At 42.4% G+C, this 14,895-nt stretch overlaps 1 pseudogene; it reads right to left on the bottom strand.

Moving 5' to 3' along the window:
- Positions 1-5,813: 5,813 nt before the first annotated feature.
- On the bottom strand, positions 5,814-6,291 carry LOC103740858 (annotated as a pseudogene).
- Between the last annotated feature and the right edge of the window lie 8,604 nt (positions 6,292-14,895).

The raw sequence follows: 14,895 nt of genomic DNA, 5'->3' as shown, positions 1-14,895 counted from the left end.
TGAGAACTAGTCTCAAAAAGCAACAAAACCAACTAGCCCTCAATTGGCTGCCTCCCTTCTCCAGCTCTCGTTTCTTCACTCCTCTGGGATTTCCTGAAACCATCTCACACCACATCACATGGGTGCACTTTGTACATACTACATTCTGAACCCCAAGTGAATCCCTTGCTGTCTCCAGGGTTGCTATCCCACATCACCAAGGACAGCACAGAAAATTTCTTTACCAAAAACGTTTCATCTTGACTTCCAGAGTATAATTGGGAATAATTTCACATAGTCTGAGAATAAGTTTTCCCCCTGTAACCTTGTAGGGTCTTACAAGAGTTCAGACACTCAGAAAATGGGCAAACACACACCAAGGGCTTAGGGTTCCTTGGTAATGACACTCCTTGAGAATTAGCAGTTATTAGGAAGGTTGAAGTCTAGAGCTTGTTAGCACATTAAGTTGGAGCAAAGGTGTTAATGAAAATAGCGTTTGCATTTATTTCTCATCAAGGCTAAATGAAGCTGGGTAGAACAGTCAGATCAAGTTCATCTTCGGGGGAGAAAAACAATTCAGAGCACATGTGCTTATAATAGAAAGACAGTTGCATAAGAGTGACAGTCAGCGTCACTGTTAATCTCATTATTTTAACTCTGGCTTTGCAAAGGTCAGGACCCTATGCAAAGAAGTTCTGTGACCTGGAGACCTGGAAGCCACATACAGCTGTGGAATGTATCGGTGCACTCTGCAAGGCTGCCATTTTCCAGGTGGCAGTGCCCCTCTGAAGATAGGCTCGTCACTCAGAGATGTGTCTCAGGGTGGTACTTTCTTCAATTCCTCCTCCAGAATAATCGGTTCAAAGTCAGACCTGTTTCAACACTGATGGGCCAGGCCATCTTTGGGGAGAACTCATGATCCCTTTTCTGTTCATTTGAGGGATTTAGGAATGCTTGGGAGACAGTGTCTGGTTGGAACCAATGAGGCCCGTATAAAGCTCAAGGGATGTTGGCAAAGCTGCTCTGGGTTATCATAGGCTCTCTTCCTCTGGTGCCCCGGGGCAGCCCCATAACTTGCCCCCAGAAGAGTACTTCAGAATCTGCCTCCTTTATGATGGCAATTCAGTGTCACATCTGAATCTTGGTAGTGAAAGGTATTTAAATTTAAAAGCAAATTTTGATATGAAGTCTATGGAAACCCCTCCCTCCCAGTTTCTTTGGGGACTCACCAAACAGAGACCTTGGGCGGGCTGCTTCCTGCCTACTTCGTTTTCCCATTCAATCCATTTTCACTGAGCAGGAGACACAAGCAGTGAAGCCAATATAGTTTTATTGGATCCAATGCACTGCCACTAAAACAAATATATGTACACTCAGGCCAATACACTTTTATTAAAACAAATAGAATTTAATTCAAAGCAGCATTCAATACGTTTTCTCCAAGCAATGAAATTAGGCTCTACCAGTACTTCTGCTCAATATGTTTTCCCAATCAAATCCATTTGAGCAAAGTGAAATATATTTATCATAGATAACACATTTTTATTAAAAACAAATTCACTAAAACCAAGTTTCCCTTTGAACAGATAGATAGAAATTCTAGCCAATTGTACAATTAGATCATAAAAACTGATGTATTTTTACTTTAGCAAAAAGCGTGTCTATTCGGGGCCACTTTAAAACACACTACAGAACAATAAGAGTTACTGTGACAATGTCATCAGTGGAGTATTTTCCCAAAGGTATATCCTTTGGGATTGAAGTAGGATCTGGAAAAGAAAAATTCAAGGTACTTAGAATGAAAGAATAGTGCAGGATTGCAATAAACTCCACTGTTCGCTGAGTAAGCATGTATTCTACCTGTGTGTACTGAGGAGTAAGCTGTCAGGTATATTTAATTCATAGAGACATACTTAGAGGTATTTTTCAGTTGTATTTGTTACTATATTATGTTACTGAGAACAATTTTTCCTTATCAGAGCTAAAAACTATTATCCAGGGCTAGGGTTTTAGCTCAGTTGCTGGAGTGCTTACCTAGCATGCACATACCTTGGATTCCATCCCCAGTACCTCAGAAACCAGGCATGATGACACATTTCTGGAACCCCAACACTCAGGAGGCAGAAGCAGGAAGATCAAAAATTCAAGGTCATCCTTTGCTACATATTGAGTCTGAGGCCAGCCTAGGCTACTTGAGACTTTTTCTCTGTGTGTGTGTGTGTCTCTCTGTCTCTGTCTCTCTTTCTCTCTGTCTTTTTCTTCATCTCTCTTTCACACTGTCTCAATGGATCTACCTATTTATATATTATATGTATTATCCATCCTCATCTGTTTGAGTTAACTAAGGATTGCCATGTATGGGGAGGCCCTGGTGGAATGAGAGGCGATGGGCCCTTTGGAGGAAATTTCACAAAGTATATTCAGCTTTTTCAAAGAGCCAGGGAGAAGAACTACTTCCAAACACCACCCACACTTTGGAGTACAATGAACTCAATTTAAGCAAGAGTGAGCCAATACTTTACAGGGCCATTGTACTCTTGACTCAAGGCAGACCCCTCAGGTAAAGAAGCACATCTGGAGAAATTGTAACTGTTTCTCCTGAGGGCTCCCATGTGGTCCCTTTTCCATTTTCCTCCACAATGACCCCAATACTCTGTATTCTACTCCCAGCCCACCCTGAAGCTGCAGAACTGAGACAGGAGCAAAGGATTCTAACCTTTTGCTAAGAATTCCAGAAATGCTTTAAAGACTGTGGGTCCCCAGTACCATGTCCTTCCTTGCCTAGAGAAGTTCGCAAAGTACAGATTATGCCCACAACTCACTGGATAAGTAATTCATGGTACTCTGGACATGCTGACTTTGAATGGACTAGACCTCCTCTTCTGAATCATAGCTGATCATGAAGGATGCCTAGAAAAGAGAGAGTCGAAGATACCTATCACACAATTGTTTAAAAAGGTGACACATTAGAAAACCAAATCCCTATCACTCAGAGGTTTGTTCAAATATAATAACATCTTCCCAATGTATTCTATAGTATTAAAGTAATTACAAGCTGTTTTGGAAAAAAATAGCAGTTCCAGTATATAAAATCCAACTACCAAAAGCAGGACGGGCCATGAGACCAAGGAAAGTGGCAGACCGGTCCAGAACAGTGCAAAGTGTAATTTATTGGGGACTCATAGGCAGAGATATGTGTTGGGAAGTTTCAGGACAGATCCCCGTATTTCAAATGCCAGAGGAAGTACTTCATATGTTAAGTCAAAGAGGTCTGTAGCCAACAGAATGTACCTGGCTTTTCTCAAAAACCATTAGATGTCAGTTAAGGAGCAGTCTGGGTATCAGTGGTGAACACATCATGTTCATCGAACAACTCTGCTCCACAGGGCAGGCAAGAGGGTAGTTGCAAGCCAAGATGGCTCAACTTGAGTGATGTCATAGAGAGAGATCATTGGATAGGATATATTCATGGTATGTTATTAAATAAAATATTTTAAAATCATGTAGCAACTTTTATCTTTTTAGATAAAATAGGTATATCTATACATACATGAGCATTTGGCCTTAAATGTTGGTGGTAGTTAAATGAATGATAGGATTATAAATCTCATGCTCTCTCTTTTCTATATTTTATAAATTTCCTACAAGGAGCAAGTGATACTTTTTGATATGAGAAAAATTACAAGCAGTTATTCCTTAAAAGGTGATGCTAGCTAGCTAAATTAATAAGTGGCCGAATCTTGGGTCTACATGAATAATTTCAATTCTATCTTCTTTCACAAGGGTCCATATTCTGTGCCGAAGTCTGTCTTTTTTCAAGACTGTTTGAAGACTTTGTTCAACTGATCATTTGACATTTGTTTAAACAGGAGCCCAGGTAGAAACTCCCCCTTGGGTTTGTCCCAGGAAACAGTATGACTGGCTCAGAAGCCTCGAATTGTGGTTTTATCAGAAGGTGGGAGCTATGGTCTTCATAGTTAGTAGATTTTCCAGGTTGCCCTTCTGCCATAGCTGGGAACCATGCCTGGTTGTTTCGATGACCTCATCAGATGCCTCCAAACATCTGCTCTGTTTTGGTGACTTTACTCCCACCTTCTTCCACTAGACTTGTGGTTGTTACTGTTTACTTATGACACAGTTTTTCCAATTATTTTATTTTATTTTTTGAATGAATGAATAGCTGAGTCATTGCTCAGTTCAAGCTTTCTTTTTTTAACTTTTACAAAAACTTTATTGAGAATTTCATATATGCATATAAGGTGTTTTGATCAAATCCATGCCCACTCCCTCCCCTCCAACTTCCCCACTTCTGAAGAGGTAACCCTAAAATCTTAAAGAAGTAAATCCTACACAAATATATAAAATATTTGATCATTTAGAGAAAGCATCCAGTGCCTGCTTGAGGGCTTGTTATGCTGGCAGAGAGCCCAGCCACGCCGTGTGAGTGACACCTGAGGAACAACTCTGGAGAGGGTTGAAGTCTGCCAGTCTTGTGTTTCCCTTGCTCAGGTACAGCTCCTCTGTCCCACAAGTGCTGATAGAAACCACTCAGCTTCCTGGCTGGGGGAGCAGCTGGGGAGCCTCGTGGGCCCTGGAGGCCTGGAGAAGGAGCCTAAGAATGGAAGCTGGCTTTCTAACTCCTTTTGGCTCTTCCTGGGAGAGGATTAGCTCTTCTGTGCGCTCAAGCCCATGACTCCTCATCACCACATCAGCCCCTCAGGGTAGTTGTGCTCTCTCCTCTGTGAGGGACGGAGATGGAGCTAAGAAGGAAGACAGACACGGGGAGGGGTGGTGGCTGGTGGTAGAGAAAGAGAAACAGACAGCAAGAGAAGAGATACACAGTCCATTGAATGTGTTTAATTAATACTGACATTTATCCAGTTTCATAAAACCCTGGGTAGAAATAATTGCCGTTTATTGCATTGTTTTAGATGAAAATGTAGAAATAAATGGAACTGTCAAAATTGCAAACTTTCCCATCTTCATTATAAATAAAGAATTGAAACATGAAGTGCAATCAGCAAGGAGGCTGAGGTTCGAAGGGTTTTCTTTCCCCACGGCAATGTCCCCACCGAATCTTGGCATCAAGGCATCCTGTTTTCTGGCCTGCTGACAACAGTTACATCATTTTCTCTTCCATGGGAGGGGCCACCCAGAGGTCTCACTGGCCCAAGGTCAGGCCTCCTCAGCCTGTGTTCCTCAGAGACAGGCTTTCCTCCCTCCTTCCCCTCCCCTTCAAAGCATCTTGCTTATATTTTTGTTTATGTTGTATTGTGTTTTATTTTGTTTGGGGAGTTTGGGGGGAGAGGCTGTTTGTCTGTTTCTTTTGTTTTGTTTGAAACAAGGTCTTGCTATGTATCTGGAATGCAATTTGTAGATGAGGCTAGCTTCATACTTGTGTGATTCTCTGACCTCTGCCTTGTAGTTCTGGGATTATAGCATGTGCCAGGCTGGTCAGGAAAATGCCTTCCAACGCTGTCTGTGCCTTCGTCAATCTAACTCTCTCAGGGACCTTTTCAGGCAGACCCCATTCCCAGAGATGGACACCAAGCCTCAGAGGAGCCAAGTAACACAGTGGGTATCACACAACTCCTGTGCGAACGGCCACTCAAGATTCAGGCAGGTCAACTGACTCAACACAGATACATTGCCCCCTTCTCAGTGCTTTTCTGGAAGGACTGTCTGACTCAACAACCACCTGGTGCAAAAAAGGAAACTGAGGCCCACTGAAATAGCATGCTTTGCTCAAGGTCACTTCAACTGTGTGGTTACTTGGGCTCTTTCCAAGTAACGTATTTTTCCAAATAGCACGCTGATCCTATGAAAGTAAATTTTTAATAGTGAAGAAAATGTATATTTAGAATTAACCAGCTGGACTCAGTGTAGATGATCCTAATATTGTTGGCAACATCCAAAGCATCGTAATCAGGAGTCAGTCAAACACAGGCCTTCTTCTCTCCTTCAGGTCTGATCAGGGTATTGACTGTGGCCACATCAATGTCATAGAGCTTCTTCACAGCCTGTTTGATCTGGTGCTTGTTGACCTTGGCATCCACAGTGAACACAAATGTGTTGATGTCCTCTGTCTTCTTCATGGCTGACTCAGTGGCCACTGGGAACTTGATGATGGTGTAGTGGCCAACCTTGCTTTTCTTGGGGGCTCTCGTGAGGGTTTTAGGGCTCTCTCCAGAGCCATGGGGTCCACTGGAAGGTGGATGATGTCTTTTAGCACTGCCTTCTTGGCTCTCAATGCCTTTGCTTCCGCTCAGGCTTGGGAGAGTCAGGTGCTTCCTTCTTCACTTTTGATGCCATCTTGGTGAAAAGTCTATGAATGTATTTCATGAAAAGGAATCATGGGGCTCTGGGGAGATAGCTTAGTCGGTGAAGTGCAAGGGTCAGGGCCTGAGTTTTGATTCCCAGAATTCACATCAAAAACTGGGGCTTGGGCTGGCAGGCTAGCTCAGCAGGTAAGATATCTGGTACCAATCCTGCCAACCTGAATTCAGGACTCACAAGGTAGAAGAGAACTGATTCCCACAAGTTGTCCTCTGAACTCCACGTGAATGTCATGGCATGTGTACCCCACTCCCACCACACACACACAAAATAAATAAATTAAAATATAATTAAAAGGTAAAAGTTGGGCACAGAGGCACAGGTCTATGATCCCAGTGCTGTGGAGGCAGAGACAGGCAGATCCCCAGCACACTCGCCAGCTGTCTAGCAGAATCAGTGAACTTCAGGTTCAGTATGAGACCCTGTCTTAAATTAAGGTTTCGGCCTGGAGAGATGGCTTAGTGAAGAGCTTTGGCTGCTCTTGCAGAGGATCTGAGTTCAGTTCCCAGCACCCACATGGTGGTCGACAGCCATCTATAACTCCAGTTCCAGGGGCTCCAATGCCTTCTTCTGGCCTCCACAGGCATTGTGACATGGGTGCAGTTGCATGCAGGCAAAACACTAAGTAAATTTTTTAAAAAGGCGGACAGTGACTGAGGAAGACACCTGATGTCACCCTTCTGCCTCCACACATTAAGTATACACACACACACACACACACACACACACACACACACACACACAAGGGACCCTGAGATTAGAGGAAAGGATCTTATGGAAGGAGAGAAGGGGTGAGGGGAAAGAGAACGAGGGAATACATGTGACAAGAAAGTAGAGGAGGGAAGAGAAAGGTGACCAGCAAGAGGGGAACAAGGGGGATGCAGGATGACAGTGGAGGGAGGGAAATGAGTAAGAGCAGACTATGATGATATATATGAAAATGCCATAAAACCCATCTTTACATGCTAATTTAAATTTTTAATTAAGAAAAAACTTTAGGGGCTGGAGAGATGGCTCAGTGGTTGAAAGCAATGGCTGCTCTTGCAGAGAACCCAGGTTCGATTCCCAGCACCCACATGGCGGCTAAGACCTGTCCGTAACTCCAGTTCCAGGGGATCTGACACCCTCTTCTGACCTCCACAGGCATTGTGCGACACAAATGCACTTCATACATTCAGGCAAAATACTCATAAACATAAAATTAAAATAAATAAATATAAACCTTTAGCTAATATATTTTGATGCCAAAAACCTTCAACTAATTTTTGTTGTTTTGTTTGTTTGGTTTTGTTTTTGAGACTAGGTCTCCCTGTAGCCCTAGCTGGCCTAGAACTCCCTATGTAGACCAGGTTGGCTTCAGTCTCACAGAGCTCAACCTGCCTCTGAGTGCTAGGATTAAAGATATGCATCACCATGCCCAGCCTACCTGTGACTAAATTTATTTCCAACATTTTCTAAGAGAATCAATTTAGTTCCGTCTTCTTTCCATCTCTAATTATTATCATCATTATTATTATTATATGAAAGGCAAAATAAGCAGTAACTGTGCTTTTGTTTCACCTCCTCTTATTGAGTCTTCTTGCTCTCAGGTTGGGGTGACAGTTGATAACACAGTTCTCAAATGAGCCATGAGAAGGAATAGACCTAGAGAAGACAGGAAGAGGTGTCTCTCTCTCTTTCTCTGGCCCCACTTTCCACTCCAGTGTCCTTCCTGTATCTTTGAGGATCTGCCCTGTTTGGCTTGGGAAGAACTGCAGCCAAAGGTATGATAGAAAGAGGACACAGGCATGCCGGGAAACAGAAGAATTGAGACTCTACAGCCATCCGCCAGGACATGGAAGGCAGTTTGGCTAAGCTTCTGTCAGCTGCAGCTTCTCCTGACTTGGGAAAATGTCACCTGCCTGTTTCTAGCAGATTCACAGACTCTACAAAGCAAAGAGCCCAGCTTTCAAGGTTTACTGTAGGTGGAAATGTGGAGGAGTTGTGCTTGATTAGAAACACAGGGTGGGTAGGAAGAGCAAGGACTTAGGAACCAGATGGGTTTAAAGCTCTGACCAACCTCTCTGCCGGTGTCTCCAGGACGTGAATCAACTTCTCTCTCTGTGAATTGGAACCCTAGCACTGTGGATTTTCAACTACTTGCAGAACTGAAAGAGAAGTATCTAAAAATCACTTGTGCTGCTGGTTTAAAGTAAGCTGAATGATATTCTGGAATTTTGGAGTTCTGAAGGCAACAAAGATCCTAACAGCTGAATGTTCCTGGAGTGAACCCAAAAGCATCTGAAGATGCGCAAGCCCCAGCATGATTTCGTACTGGCAGCCACTCGCAAAACACACAATCAGACCAAGCGTTTGCTAGAGTATGTGAATTCACACCTTTGCTTATAAGAAAAATTTAGGTGAACATATACACTTCCCACTCACACAACACAGTACTCATGCTGAAAGAAAGGAGGATTGAGTCACTATTCATACACAGTGAACTCTTTAGAACCCCCTCACCAGCTAAGTTCTTTCCCTGATAGTCTAACAGGCCAGAGTACCCATGGGCTTTTAAATATCATCCCGGAGTGTCTAATCCTTTGACATTATGACATGAGATTGTGGTCTACACATGTTGGGCTGCATTTGTGGATATTCTGGGATGCATGTGGCCTGTGGATTGCAGTTTGAGTACTCCTGATTGTAGAGCCTGGCAGACATCTTACCAAAATCCAGAAGTGTTCTAGAGAAAAGGAAAAGCAGTGAATGACGAGGGGAAAAAAATGGCATTTCACAGCTGTTTTACACTTTGAAGTTTCAGCAAAACCAAACCTGATGCTCTGCCTGCAGAGGGGGCAGATTTCAGCTTTAAAATGCCTCCTAATAGCATTGGGGCAAATTAGCTTACATGACTGGACAGTGTGTCCCAGCTCTTCAGAAAAGAGCTCAGTCCACCATGAAATACCAGGAACCTCTTAACATTTTTCCTGATTTCTTTAAGAGTGAACATTAGACATATTAAGAACAACAACCCAATCATTAAGCCCTGTGCGGTTCTCCTAGGAGCCAGCTCTATCGCTTTAATCGGGTTATGGTGACTCATTCCCATCCCAGCCATCTATCTTCTTTGTTTACACACACACCAAGTGACATTCTTCTTAGCATCAAAAAATAGTAATCAAAATTGAGAACAACAAAAGACCTTTCATGATTTACGTGCTAAGTAACATCTATTTGCTTTCATTAGTCTCTAAACAACGAAGTAGGCTAGTTCTGATTAAGCCTGGCAGGTGTTAATTATTTCAGGGGTCTGGGGTTGTTTTGTCTAAAATAAAGGATGACTTCAGAGGAAGTCCTCACTGAAATCTGAGGCAGCCAGGCCTTGGAAATCAGCTGCCTTGAACCATTCCCTAGAAAAGTTTCTAACCTCAGAATGGCAGAAATGGATGTGAGCTTGTCACAGAAAGTTATGTTTTGGGGGAGGGCGGGGAAGGGGGGAGGGTTGGTTTGGTTTTCAATCCCTCAGCTTTATCACCCATTTTATGGCCTGGAGTTAAATGGCAGTACAATGCAGTTTGCTCTCTTACTGCTCAGCACTAACAGCCATGATGAGCCATAATTAGAAGTAAAACCACCACATAAATAACATGGCAGAAAAATTGCCACTGTGAGAAGCCAGACTTTGGTTATAGAAACTTCAAGGGGCCTGGTGTATCCATCATACTTAAGGGGCACCGCATATTTTAGCCCATATTTGTCTTCCTAAAGCCAAAATGGGAGCCATTTAGACTTTCAAATAAGCTTTTGAAAACAGAGAATCCTGTTTTAAACAGATCATCTGCTACTAAGTGTGATGTAGACACCCATCACCCAGCGGTCAGGATGGCTAGCTGCAAGGATGAGGAAAGCGGTGGGAGCCAGAGCTCCACGGAAAGAACCCAGAGGTAGGAAGAGGCCACGACCTCCGTATCACTGTGGCTCCAAAGGATGCCTGCACACTTTAGCACAGCAGCCCCTTCTAGGCTGGGGACTCCTTGCAAATGTCACTTTCATGCCCTACTCTTTATGATGAAGTGAAAGGAGAGAAGCTAGCATTTTAAAACTATTGTTTAGACTTTTACATGAATTTTATTTCTCATCACAGTCTTAGAAGTCAAGGAGAAGGAAAAGAAAAATCAATTGTATTCCACACCTGAAAATGGTCTTCAAAGTAAGGACCGACAGCGAGTGACTTTCTGAACTAATTAACCTATGGACTGGGGCTTCTCCCACGAATGACATAGAATACTCAGAACAATTCCTCTTCCTGAGTCAGCCTCCCTAATTCAGAGGGTTAGGAAACAAATTCAACACAGTACTCCCCAATAGGAGGAATGCTTTGTAGGGGAGTTCTTATCAAAGCTGGTGTCATTTTAAAAATTGATTTAAGTGTATTCATTTGCTTTAAAATGCCTTATAATATATTTTTCTACAGATCAGCCAAAATAATTAAGGTCTGGGCTTGTTGTAGAATGAAAGGGAACCTTCATTAAATACTGGTTCTCACCTGGTTCTCTAGAAAAGATTGTTTACCTCCTTTTATTCCTGCCTAGACAGACTCAAACAAAAATAAAACAAAAGCAAAGCAGAATTCATTAGAAGCTGTGTTGAGAAGTTTCTGTTGTTTGATTTTTTAATGTGCCCGTATTACACAGTGCATGTAGTGAAATGTCTTCACACTTAACTGGTGAGTGCAGCTCCATTTCATATGTGAATTTTGTCTGCATTTATATCTCAGCAAGCCACATACGGTGTGGCACTGGACATTTTTTAAATTAAGATATGAAGTACTCAATTTCTTTCTCTGGACCTGTTATATGCTAACAAATTTACTGCATGTCTCAGAAAACACATAGCTTTGCCAAAGTTGGTGAGTAGCCCAGCATGGTTTATCTCCAGCCCACAGCTCTTTCCCCGAATTCAATACTGCAGGCACAATTTAATGCAAACCCAATTTATGACTTAATGCTCTAGGGACCTGGTGGGAGATTGTTACATTATTCTTTTCTAATCCTATTTGTGTTTTAATTTGCTAAGTCTGTAATGAGGTGCATGCCTTGAATAGATTCAAGATCTTTCACATTGCTTTTGACTTTGTTTAATATAATAGATTTTACAGTTTGCATTAAATACCCAGGTGCTACGGTCAGTATTATCTCTTTATTTTCTCAACTAGAGTGAATAAAATTACACCATGAAAGTAATTGTGTACATGTTTCCTTGTTTATTGTAATGGTTTATTTCCTATTATAATTCTTGATTCAAATTACACCCAGTTCTCCAAAAGTCAATTCTCCATGGGCTTTTCATTGTAGCCTCTGAAGAAAATGGTGTATTGGCTGACAATTGATTAGTTGAAAAATAATACAATAAGTTTTCTAGTCTAATTTGATACTTCCATTTAACAGAAAGGAGGAATGGGGGAGAGGATAGAAGGAAGGCGGAACAGAGGCAGGGAGGGAGGGGAAGGAAGGAAGGAAGGAAGGAAGGAAGGAAGGAAGGAAGGAAGGAAGGAAGGAAGGAAGGAAGGAAGGAAGGAAGGAAGGAAGGAAGGAAGGAAGGAAGGAAGGAAGGAAGGAAGGAAGGAAGGAAGGAAGGAAGGAAGGAAGGAAGGAAGGAAGGAAGGAAGGAAGGAAGGAAGGAAGGAAGGAAGGAAGGAAGGAAGGAAGGAAGGAAGGAAGAGATGGGGAAGAGTGAGAAGAGAGGTGGAGAGGGGTGAGCAGAGGGAGGGAGGAGGGGATGTGCTGTGTCACCATGTACCTGCCACTATTTTATTTCTGGCATTTTTCTGAAACATAACCATCTCTAATCAGAACTGTACATCACCCAACTCCACAGTGTGTCATTTGCTGTCCATAACTGTGTTATAGCCAATTATAGCTAAATTCTCTGTTCTCACAATCAAAGGATGTCTGGAATGCATTCTGCTATTTTCTGAATCCTATTATTGCAGACATGTCTATTACATTCAGAAGATGGCTTTCTGAAATTACATTGGAATTGTACAACCCACCTGCCATTTACAAACAAAAGGACCTAAACATTTCTTAACAAGGAGAAAGTTCATCTAGTTCTTTCCTGGTAACTTTTTCAGTGCCATTTTCTCTTACAACTGTTCTTAAAAGACTCATTGCCCAAGTTTTTTTACATTTAGAGAAGCAACCAAGTTCCTCAGCAAATGCCGATTTTAAATTAATAACACAGCAGGTCAAGAAAGAGTTGCAAAGCATCTTTTTGACTCCTGTGGTGGATGAATGTTGGCTGTAATTGTCTTTATTAAATTTTTTTTCAAACCATGAATAAAGAGATCATAAAACATATCCCAAGCCAGGTATGGTGGTGCACATCTTTAATCCCAACACTTAGGAGGCAAAAGCAGTTGGATCTCTATGAGATTGGGACCAGACTGGTCTACATAGTGAGTTCCAGGCACATATATATTACAGGGAGACCCTGTCTCAAAAAGACAAAAAAAAAATAATCTCCAAAATTGTAAGTATTCAATTTGATAGCCTTGAAGAAGCTCCTTTAGGTTGGCTGTCAAAAAAATAAAAATTTCAAGTTATGTCCTTGAGGCCACTTAAAGAGAAAAGTAGATAGTGTAAGATACATGATATCTATTTGAAAATGTAGCACCTCATCATGAATTATTAAGGGAGGAATGAAAGTATTTCTAAAGCAAATGCTTTCCTTTCTCCTTCTACTGAAGTTTATACTCTTAAAATCCACCCCCAAGCCCCCCAGCTTACTTTATTACTGGCATTTGCCTCACAGAGCCAGGGGTATTACTACCTTTTTATTTGCCAGTTTTACAGAACCCAACAAAGTGCTTTTAAAATATATAACCACTTAATTCAAGTCAAGCCTTTTCAATACGCCTTTCATTCAAGCCCTTTCTAATTTGTTTTCCTCTAGCCAGGAGCCTGGAGAAGACACTGTGATTTATGTTTTCATTTATTTACTTTATTTGGGCTTTTCATTTAAGAAAAGAAATTCTCCATGATCCCCACCACCCTCAATTCTGCATCATCTCATGCATCCCACCCCTCTGTCCTGACTATCTCAAAGTCAAGACTTCAGGGGAGCAGAGCTTTGGCCATCGTCTGAGTGAGACCCAGTTTAGACTCCTTACACCTTACACTCCTTACAAAAGAGGCAACACCCGTGGTTTGCCATTCCACTGGTGGGTGGAAGAAATTGCTATGCTTCTGCTTGGTGACCTGGCAGCCAACTGCAACTGAACTTGAGTCTCAGTTCCACTTCCTACCTAGTGAGCAAGTTACTCCTCTCTACATTGACTCTTTGATCCAGTCAGCCTCTCAACTAGGACTTATAAGATACCTATACTATGCTAGGCATTGAGTGGGTAGCAGGTAGTGCAGATGAGTTCCTGGCTTGCACTGAGCTAAGAGTGTACCGAGATAGGGGAGTGTTGACAAGTGTTGAGTGTTGATAGGGGAGTGGCAGGCATTGTAAGAGGAATCCTGAGAAGCCTTCCTGAAACAAGTAATTTATAAGTGACAGGAAGTTGTTTCCTTAAGTACAAATAGGGAGGTCTGAGCTGGGTATGGTGGCATGTACCTATAATACCGGCCTTGGGAGATGGAGGAAGGAGGATCAAGAATTCAAGACCTGGGGCTGGAGAGATGACTCCGTGGTTAAGAGCACTGACTCCTCTTGCAGAGGACCTGGGTACAGTTCCAGGCATCCACATGGAAGCTAACAATAATCCATAACTCCAGTTCCAGGGAATCTGACGCTCTCTTCTGGCCTCTGTGGACATTGCACACATGTAGTATACCTACATAAATGTAGGCAAAGCACTCATCCACATAAAATTTAAAAATAAAGAATTCAAGTGGGGTGTGGTGGCACACACCTTTAAACCCAGCACTCAGAAGGCAGAGACAGGAGAATCTCTGTGAGTTCAAGGCCATCCTGGTCTATGTAGCGAGTTTCAGGCCAGCTGGGGCTACAGGGAGACCCTGTCTCAAAAAGCCAAAATAATAAAAATCAAAAATAAAAATAAGGAATTCAGGAGCTGCCTCTGGGGGGTGGAGAGAAGTCTCAGTGGTTAAGAACATTGGTTGTAGGGCTGGAGAGATGGTTCAGTGGTTAAGAGCACTGACTGCTCTTGCAGAGGACCCAGGTTTGATTCCCAGCATCCACATGGCAGCTACGAACCATCCTTAACTCCAGTTCCAGGGGAATCTGAGGCCCTCTTCTGACCTCCACAGCATTGCACGACATGGGTGCACTCACATACATGCAGGCAATACACTCATACACATAAAATAAAAAAAAATAATAAAACATTTAAAAAAAAAAACACTGGTTGTTCTTGTAGAAGACCCAGGTTCGATCCCAGCACCCACATGGCTGCTAACAACTGTCCGTAACTCCTGTCCCAGGGGACCCAACGCCTCTTCTGTCCTCTGCAGGCATTGCACGACAGGGGTTCACTTCCCCACATGCAGGCAATAAACTCATACACAGAAAACAAAAATTAAAAATAAATTTTAAAAGAAAACAAAAAGAACACAAAGTGTTAGGGTATAA

The sequence above is a fragment of the Nannospalax galili genome, unplaced genomic scaffold (genome assembly GCF_000622305.1).
Source record: "Nannospalax galili isolate Female #2095 unplaced genomic scaffold, S.galili_v1.0 scaffold158, whole genome shotgun sequence".
Taxonomy (NCBI): domain Eukaryota; kingdom Metazoa; phylum Chordata; class Mammalia; order Rodentia; family Spalacidae; genus Nannospalax; species Nannospalax galili.
Note: the sequence above shows the minus strand (reverse complement) of the source record. Positions and strands in the feature narration are given on the sequence as shown.